The following is a 10,579-nucleotide window of genomic DNA, read 5'->3' on the forward strand; positions in this document are numbered from 1 at the left end:
GCCCCGCCCCTGATCAGGGTAGAGGGGCCAATCAGGGGTGGGGCCGGCCGGGAGGAGGGGCTGCAGGTGGTTGGCCGAATGGCCCTGCCCCGTGGTCGAACTCTCGATCGAACTCCCGGTCGAGGGGACAATTTGCACATTAGTCTTTTATTATATAGGATTATGTATAACAGGATATTGTAAAAATTAAGTTATGAAATTTTTACTAAAACATTTCTTACATACTATTATATTGGCTGGGCCACAAAAATAATCATTGTGGGCTGCATGCGGCCCATGGGGCCACCAGTTTGACATTTTCAGTGTACAGTTTGGGTTGTTAGGGTTTGCAAAGGGTCATGGTCGAAGGTCAAGGGTCAAAGTGTCAGACATAAAAGGTCAAAGGGCAAGTTTCAGGCATCAAAGGTCAGAGGTCAAATGACAAGTGTCAGGGGGTCAAAAATCAATAGTCAGGATCAAAAGCCAGATGCCAAAGGTCAAATTTCTAAGATCATGGATCAGGGGTCAAAGGTCAGGGGTCAAAATCGGGGTTAGGGTTGTTAGTGTTAGGGTTTAGGGGTTAGGGTTAGGGTCAGGGTCAGGGTCAGAGTCAAAAGTAGAAATGGTGAATTTGCTTTGCAACAGATGAATTTGTTGTGCACACAATGAATTTGCTTTGCAAAGGAGGAATGTGAATTGGAAAAGATGAATTTGCTTTGCTAATGATGAATTTACTTTGCAAAAGGTGAATTTGCTTTGCAAACGATGAATTTGAAGTGGAAAAGGTGAATTTGCTTTGCAAAAGATGAATTTCAAGTGAAAAGATGGGTTAGGATTAGGGTTAGGGATAGGGTTGGGTGGAGTGGGGTGGGGTTGGGAGTTGGGGATAGGGTTAGGGTTAGGATTTTTAGGGTTGTTAGGATTAACAGGCTTGGTGTCAAGGGTCAAGTGTCAAGGGTTAGTGTCGAAGGTTGGGCTCAGGTCCAGAAAATCTTCTGGGTGAGGTTTGGGTCCCAGAACCCACTCCCTGGATCCTCTGCCTCCTTGACCTCTTTGCTCTGGGCTGCCTGTCCAGGATGAGGCCCCGCCTACCTGCACAAAAGGAGGCTTTGAGGCTAGAGGGAGGGAGTGAGGAAGGAGAGGCCAGCTGGTGTGTATTTTTGGATTGCTTCTCAGAAATCTGCTCCTCCTCCTCCGACACCATGGCAACCAGGTGGCTGCTGCAGGAGCCTCCTGTGAGCTGGGCTGAGTTGGGGGGGGAGGTGGGTAGGGACCTCTGCTCTCCCTCTCTGAGCCTTAGTTTTGGCTTCTAAAATATAGGCACGGCAACCCAGTTGCTGGCAACCCAGGTGCTCCAGGAAGCAGAGGCCCAGGCTGGACTCATTAGGGGGAAGGCCTGGGAGGTAAGGGTGGGGCTGGGGAGTACCCTGCATCATCCTGCAGCTGGGGCTCCACAAGGCTGCGAGGAGTCCCTGAGCCCCATAGTCTGCACTTCCCACCAAGCTGCCTGCCCTGGTGTGCCCACTGCACAGTCACTGCCCAGGCGCCCCCAGGGGAATGGGAGACAGGGCTGAGGTACAGATACAGGGATGGATCTCCCTGTGAGCCCCTGCAGTGAGGGGTCTAGGGGGTCTCCCCTGCCAGAGCACAGGGCTCTGCTGTCCACAGAACCCAATCAAAGCCCCAAAAGGAGGGGCAAGGAGGAGTCTATTTCCTGAGGCTGCTGCTCCGATGACTCAGACTGGCCTAAACAAACAGGAACATGTATGTGCTCTGGCATTCTGGGGCCAGAATTTAAAATCAGGGTGTCTGGGGCTGTGCTCCCTCAAAGGGCTCCAGGGGAAGGTCCTTCCTGCCTCTTCAGCTTCTGGGGCTCCTGGCCACATCCATTCAATCTTCACGTGCGTGGCCCCTCCTCAGTCCTCACCTGACTTCTCGCACCTTTTCACATGGCCCCACCGCCTTGTTCACTGCCCACTCTTGGGAGATCACGGGACCACTTCCACTTGATCATGTGGCCCCGCCCCCTTGAGACCTTGCATGGATTCTGTTTCTGAGGTGCTACCTCCCTGGTTGGCTGTCTGCCCCTGGCTCTCACACCTGTCAACAGTCCCTTTGCCAAAGTCCTTTCAGAAATTGCATGTGCCATCTCTTTCCTGCTGGGACTGTGACAGCTGGGATTGAAAGGAGACAGGAGGAGAGTGGCCTGTCCAGAGTCCATGCTAGAGGTCCAGAGGGGCCTGTGCAGTCCCTGGAAGGCTGGGGGAGGGAAGGATGGTGGGGCGGGGGTGCTGATTAGGGAGCAGCAAGCCCTCAGGGCAGGTGGGGCACACACACAAGCACCCACACTCCTGTGAGGAGCAGCTGTGGCCCATTGTACAGGCGAGACTACTGCAGCACAGAGAGGGCAAGCTACTTCCTCCAGGGCACACAGCAGTAAAAGGGCAGAGCTAAAAATGGAACCCTGGGCTGCCCACACCTGTGTCTCCTTTACCTGTGACCTCTGGGTAAGCGGCCCCTTACCCTGTGGCCATTTGCTCTGAGGGCTTCGCCCTTTCCCCCACCCCCTCTCCACCCGCAGCAGACAGGGGTCCTGTCATTTCACCAGTGCCTCTGGGCAGCTGCTCTCTTTGTCCCTCGGTCCCTCCTAGCTGGTAACCGTGGTGGAGTCCTTGGCACTGGGGCGAGGGCCTTGTGTGGAGAATGCCCTGCCTCCACTCGCTGTCTGTGGCTCAGATTACAAAGTAGCATTATTTTTCCTGGGTCTGGCTTCCGCCACCTGCCTTCCCTGGCAGATTTTGTTTTACCTCGAAAAGAAATTGATTCGGGGTCTGCAAACCGGTTCATTTCTTGCATTCACTCTGTGAGACGGGGCTCTGCCCCTGTGCCGCCTCGTGTCCAGGTCCCTCATGCCACCCGCCTTGGTGGCAGCATCTCTCATCCCCTGGAGCCCCATTCAGCACACAGCATCCTCAGCACTCCCCTGCAGCTTCAGGGACCTGCTGAGTCCGAGCCCCAGCCTGCAACTTGTTCCCCTGGTCCTGCCTGCAGCCCCAGGGTCCTTAAACCAGCCTGGGAGGGGCCGGTGGGGTGACCCCTCGCACATAGGGGTGCAGGCACCAGGTGGGCACTCCGTTCCCCCCTCCCCCGCCCCAAACGCCCCGAGCACCGAGTCTGTGTTGCTTTCCAGCTCCTGGAGGGCTCGGCCTGAGCAGTGCTGCCACCAGAGGGGACCCGTCTACAGAGTGGCAGGCGGAACAGGCCTCCCCGGGCAGCTAGGTGCCCACCTGGCCCCAAAGCCCTCCTGCAGCCTCCCACCTACCCCTTCTAAAGGGTAACCAGCTGTGGTTTCAGCCCAGCCCAGCCCAGCTGCCTGCCTTGGGAGGAGGTGGCAGAGGCTGTCGCCACCTGCTGTCCCGTTTCTGTTACTGCAGGAGGTAAGGGTCATCCCTGCCGCCCAGCCAGCCAGTCCAGCACATCATTCCCATTTCACAGGCCAGAACCAGGCCTCAGCGCTTCCCTCAGCCCGGATGGAGCAGAGCTGGATGGGGAGTCAGTTCGTCTCTGCAGCTGATGTGTGTGGTCCCCATTTTCACAACCCAGGAGGCTCCAGGGCCCTCTATGCATTTGTAACTGCGGCTATGTCACTGTATTGCCCTGGAGAGGGGTTGCAAGAGTTAACGCCCCAGAGATATAGAGGTCCCTTCAGGACACAAGCTGGGACAAGGTGGCCAGGACTTGTTCGCAGCCTCTAGGATCCAAGCCCTCTGCTCTTTCCTCCACATGCTGCAGGGACATCCTGCCAGGCGCTCCGCTCAAAAATAAGAGGGTACCTTTGCTGGCAGGTGTCCATGAACTCTCGGCTGCAGCTGTATCAGAAGTTAGCCATGTCCCAGCTGATAATTTCACAAGGACGGCTCTTCAAAACCTAAACCCCTGAAGGCTCCAGTTGGGCTACCTTCCTCTCCTTAGGTCCACACCTCCACTCCCCTCTGGTTCAAGAGGCCTCTTGCCTCCATTCCTGCTCTGCCCACACATCATGGTGGGTCTTTGGGCTCAGCTGCAGCGAGGCCACTGTATTTTTATTACTAGATGCCCGATGCACGAAGATTCGTGCAAGAATGGGCCTTCTTTCCCCTGGCTGCCGGCACCGCCTTCACTCCAGCCGGAGCCGCCTTTCCACCTTCCCATGCTGTCCAGAGGCCCGGAGTGGCTGGGGCCGTGCAGAACACCTGGGTCCCGCCCCCTGCTGCTAGGCGCCTGTGTACACAAATTAACCCGCCATCTTTGTTGGGTTAATTTGCATACTCACTCCTGATTGGCTGGTGGGTGTCGTGAAGGTACAATCAATTTGTATCTTTCTCTTTTATTAGTGTAGATTTTTAAATTCCTCACTTGAGGACATGTTTGATTTTTAGAGAGGGAGTGACAAACATCGATTGGTTGTCTCCCATACATGCTCCAACCAGGAATCAAACCCACAACCTATGTATCTTTTGAGGTACAGGATGATGCTCCAACTGAGCCACCCAGCCAGGGCAGATAATTGTGTTGTTGTTTTTTTCATTTTTTTTTTTAAATATATTTTATTGATTTTTTACAGAGAGGGATAGAGAGTTAGAAACATCGATGAGAGAGAAACATCGATTCAGCTGCCTCTTGCACACTCCCTACTGGGGATATGCCCACAACCAAGGTACATGCCTTTGACTGGAATCGAACCTGGGCCCCTTCAGTCTACAGGCCGACGCTCTATCCACGGAGCCAAACCGGTTAGGGCTGTTTTGTTTTTTGTTTTTAATATATTTTATTGATTTTTTACAGAGAGGAAGGGAGAGGGACAGAGAGTCAGAAACATCGATGAGAGAGAAACATCGATCAGCTGCCTCCTGCACACCCCCCACCGGGGACGTGCCTGCAACCAAGGTACACGCCCTTGACCGGAATCGAACCCGGGACCTTTCAGTCCACAGGCTGACGCTCTATCCACTGAGCCAAATCGGTTTTGGCAGGGCTGTTTTTTTTTTTTTTTTTTCACATGTTGTATTTTTAAGCTCCATATATTCTATTTGATTCATTTTTAAAATATATTTTATTGATTTTTTACAGAGAGGAAAGGAGAGGGATAGAGAGTCAGAAACATCGATGAGAGAGAAACATCGATCAGCTGCCTCCTGCACACCTCCTACTGGGGATGTGCCCGCAACCAAGGTACGTGTCCTTGACCAGAATTGAACCTGGGACCTTTCAGTCCTCAGGCCGACGCTCCATCCACTGAGCCAAACCGGTTTCGGCTTGATTCATTTTTATATTTTCCACTACTCATTATCTTGATTTCCATTAAATTCTTCAATATATTTATAATAGCAATTTCTTTTTTAAAAATATATTTTTATTGATTTCAGAGAGGATGGGAGAAATAGAAACATCCATGATGAGAGAGAATCATTGATTGGCTGCCTCCTGCATGCCTCCAACTGGGGATCGTGCCCACAACCCCGGCATATGCCGTTGACCAGAATCAAACCCAGGAACCTTCAGTTCACAGGCCGACACTCTATTCACTAGCTAGGGCTAGAGCCAAACCAGCTAGGGCTATAATAGCAATTTCAAAGTCCTTGTATACTATTTTATCATCTCTGTCATTCTGGGTCTGTTTTTATTGTCTGTTTTCTCCTGGTCACATTTACCTGCTTCTTTGCATGTCTAGCAATTTTTAATCAAATTCTTAGTACTATAAAATTTACATTGTTGAATGCTGAATTTTGTTGTCTTCCTTTAAAATGTCTTTTAGCCCTAACCGGTTTGGATCAGTGGCTAGAGCGTCGGCCTGCGGACGGAAGGGTCCCAGGTTCGATTCTGGTCAAGGGCACGTACCTTGGTTGCAGGCACATCCCCAGTAGGGGGTGTGCAGGAGGCAGCTGATCAATGTTTCTCTTTCATGGATGTTTCTAACTCTCTATCCCTCTCCCTTCCTCTCTGTAAAAAATCAATAAAATATATTTAAAATAAAAATAAAATAAAATGTCTTTTAAAATATATATATATTTTACTTTTTTCAGAAAGGAAGGGAAAGGGAGAGAGAGAGAGGAGAAGAAAGGAAAGGAAGAGAGAAAGATCAGTGAGAGAGTATCAACCCAGGCATGTGCCCTGACTGGGAATCAAACCATGACCTCCTGGTTCATGGATCAACACTAAACCACTGAGCCACACCAGCCGGGCTAAAATGTCTTGAACTTCGTTGGGGCAAGCAGTCAGGTTTTTTTGTTAATCAGCTTGATCCTTTCATGGCTCCTTTTTAAGGTTTGTAAGTAGCCTCTTACAGCTAGTTTTAGCTTTATGCTGAGGTATCCCCTTCTGGAGTTCAAGTTCAGTATTCCAGGCGTTCAAAAAACTCAACAGGAACTCCCCATATTAGCTGGTCAAAATTAAAACATCTCCCAGTCCTGTTAACTTTGGGAATTACTGCGTTTACAGCTATCCTGTAGGCAGTCCTCGGGTTATGTGGGACTCAACTTACATCATTTTGTGGTTACGTTGCAATCTCCCATTTACAGTATTTATAAAAAAAAAAAAAGTTCCGTCATTTTGACGTATGTACATATGTGCTTGCCGAGAACCAATTCCAGCATGTAATAATTACAAGAGTTCCGTCAAAAGGTTGATGGGACTTGGGGGGCTCAACAAGGGTGAGCCACATATGTAGTTTACCTGTTGGAAACGGCTAAAAGGCACTTCCCCCAAAACTGAATAGGATTGTTAACTGCCAGACAGCTCAGGGCATTTTATTGCCTCCTGTTGGCCAAACACCTGAACAGCTGTAGGCTATTCCCCAAACTGACAATGTTTCTGTATATCCTTTGATACCTTACCCTTTGAAGTTTATATTTCCACCTTGCCTTGGGACAAATTGTGTTGAATAAAAGTACGGGTCCTTGGTCAAGATAGTCTTCTAGCTTCTTCAGCTGAAGCTCCTCTGACCCCCAATGCCTTTCAAAAATATCTTTTGTCCTTGGACTCCTTAATCATCTACACGCAGCCCCTTTCTCCAGAATGCTGAACCCTTTGTAAGGCTGGGAAAAGAACCCTGGCATTATGGTGGCCCGAATGAGGGACATCAACATGTGCTTTATGTTTTTTATAATTTATTTAGCACAAGTAAAGGTCAGGAATTGTTATCTTTCTTTTAAATTTTTTTTACTGTTTCACGTCATTACTGCTGTGTATGTGCTCCATGTGAGTGACGTAGGTGCTTATGTAGGTGGATTCTGACTTACAGCGAAAATCGCATTACGTCGTGCCGTAGGAACGGATCTCAGATGGAACCCGAGGACTGCCTATAGTTCCTTGCCTGGATACATGGAGTTTCACCCTCCTCACTGGCAGCTTAGTACTCAGCAGCAGACTCAAGCATCCTCTAAGCAGAATTCTGGAGCTCTTCCTCTGGGTAATTTCCTCCTATGATAAAACTAGTAACAATTTATGAAACATTCACTAAGATTTGCCGTAACCGGTTTGGCTCAGTGGATAGAGCGTCGGCCTGCGGACTGAAGGGTCCCGGGTTTGATTCCAGTCCAGGGCATGTACCTTGGTTGCAGGCACATCCCCAATGGGAGGTGTGCAGGAGGCAGCTGATCGATGTTTCTCTCCCATCGATGTTTCTAACTCTCTATCCTTCTCCCTTCCTCTCTGTAAAAAATCAATAAAATATATTAAAAAAAAAAAAAAACATTCACTAAGATCTGAGTAATGAATTAAGGATGTTTACTACAAAATTTCAGCTTTGTTCTCTTTGGAAATTAAAGATGTTTGAAAATCATCAGATTACATACAACAAATACAATGTCACCATTTGTAAAGGTATTTGTGAGATCACCATAAAATGGGTTTTAAGTCAGAAATGGCTGGGAAATGCTGGCCATCCTTCTAGCTAGGACAGTAGGTTGAAAGAGCACCTAGGTTCAAGTGGCTCTTTGCCCCATTTTTGCAAACCTAAATCCTTCAGATTCTCTGCTCCACTGTCATATGTTCCTCTATGAAGCTTTCCTTGGTCTTGTTGTCTATACTAAATATCAGTCTGCTGATTACTTCTGAAGCACAAGGCACTCATTTTTGGCATGGCTCACTTTCTTTTGGTATATAAATATTTGCATATAGATTTTTCTCACGTGCAACCAGTGATTGCAATCCATAGATGTGTTTAATTTGGCCTAAAGCTTTAAAAGTTATTTGTCCACATTTAAAAATTAAATTTCATCTACAACTTGGACTTGTAGCTCCTTAACAAGTGATCAAGCAACACTGGATAAGCATTCTCACATAGCAGTAGCTGACTACAGTGCAGAAGCAGTTTTCCAATGCCCACTGGGCCTGCTTCCCCGTTACCACTCAGGTGGTTGTGTTTGCAACTGCTAGACCTCCACTGTCTAATATGGTAACCACCAGCCACAAGACTATTTGAATATAAATTAATTCAAACTTTAATTATAATTAAATAAAACTTAAAACTCAGTACCTTAATCACATTAGCCACATTCCAAGTGCTCAAAACCCACATATGGCTAGTGGCTAGCATATTGGACAATGCACAGCGGAACTTTGCCATTATTGCAGAATATTCTATTGGACAGTGCTTAACTAGCCTGCCTCCCCAAATGGAGCTGGGAACATTTTCCCTAACCCTTGTGCAACATACACTACTAGCAGTACTCAGAACCTTAGCCTCATCACTATTTACTGTTTTTATGGGGAAATATGTCAAGTACCAACACTAGACATAGCATTGTGATGGCTAACAGCACTAGCTGTTGACTTTTACATCTGAAGTCAGCCTGTTCTACACATTTGGGACTTACTGGGGTTTTGATTTTTAATAATTTTTTTGTAGTTTTTAAAAAATTTTTCTTTATTGATTAAGGTATTACATATGTGTCCTTATTCCCCCATTGCCCCCCAACCCGGTTTTTAATAATTTTCAACATTGAAATATCACTTCCATAGAATATTTAGATTCCATTTAACTTTACCAATTGTCTCAATAAGGCCCTTAATAACAGGATCCAGTTTAGAATCACGTGTAGTTGATTAGCAGCTTGAATACATTCTTGCATTCTTATCTCTGTAGTCTATCTGGAACACTTCTTTGGTATTTCCTTTACTTTCACAACCTTGACATGGTGAGGATTATTCTGTACAATGTCTAGTTTTTAAAAAAATATTTTTATTGATTTCAGAGGGGGAGAGGGAAGGAGAGAAACATCAGTGCTGACAGCGAATCATTGACCAGCTGCCTCCTGCACGCCCCACACTGGGGATCAAGCCCAGAACACATGTGCCCTGACTGGGAATCAAACCGTGAACTCCTGGCTCATACTCAACCACTGAGCCACTGAGCCACTCCAGCGGGACTACAATGTCTAATTTTATAGAACATCCCTCAATTTATCTGGTTAGATTCAGCTTATATCTTTTTTTTTTGTTTAATATATTTTATTGATATTTTACAGAGAGGAAGGGAGAGGGATAGAGAGCTAGAAACATCAATGAGAGAGAAACATTGATCAGCTGCCTCCTGCACACCCCCCACTGGGGATGTGCCCGCAACCAAGGTACATGCCCTTGACCGGAATCGAACCCGGGACCCTTCAGTCTGCAGGCCGACGCTCTATCCACTGAGCCAAACCGGTTTAGGCAGCTTATATCTTTTTTGCAGGAATTTTAAAAGTTTGCTTTTCTTCATTGCTGCCTATAGGTGATAGTTACTTGTCCCATTATTGTCAGCTTTAATCCAAGTTACTGCCTGCCAAGCTTCTCCAGTGTACTTTCTCCTTTTGTAATTAATATGTATCCCTTTCCTCACCAAACTTTCAAGTGATTCACTTATATATTAGTACAGATTCATGGATTCCTATTTTATTCAATGAGCTGTAATCTAATGCTTTCATCACGCACACTTTAAAAAATCCTTACCTGAGGATTGAAAAATGACACTCCAACCAAGCTACCCCGCCAGGGTTGTCATCACATATTTTGATTCTCAAATTGTCCCAGATTTGAATAGTGGTTTTGTGTACTTTTGACACATTCCTATTATTCTTTGAGTACTTCCTTCTTTTTGGAACAAAATGGTTTCTCTTGTATTTTCCCTGCCTAGCCCTGGAATCACCCATTTCTCTAAGGGGCTCTGGTTTCTTTTATTGGAGAATGAAGCCCTTTGTGGGCTGAGCTAGGGAAAACATATATTCTCTTCATGGACACATATTGGCATATATATTTACTTACATTAAAATCTGTATTTATTTAGTTTATACCAATACCTTAACTCTGCAGGGCTCATTCTTTTTCTTTTCCTTTTCCATATTTGTAATTTCATTCTCTGCTGCTCCCATTATCTTCAATATCCCACTTACCCAGATTCTCTTTTCTCACCTTGCTTAGACTCCAATACACCTCCCTACACAAACCTATCCCCTCCTCACTCCTTTTTAAAAAATATATATATATTTTTAAGAAAAGCAACTATACTAGGTGATGGGCACAGAGGGGTTATTATCCATCCTTATGTTTGAAATTTCAAATAAAAAATCCAATTAAAATAAAG

Source organism: Plecotus auritus (assembly GCF_963455305.1).
Source record: "Plecotus auritus genome assembly, chromosome: 2".
NCBI classification, from domain to species: domain Eukaryota; kingdom Metazoa; phylum Chordata; class Mammalia; order Chiroptera; family Vespertilionidae; genus Plecotus; species Plecotus auritus.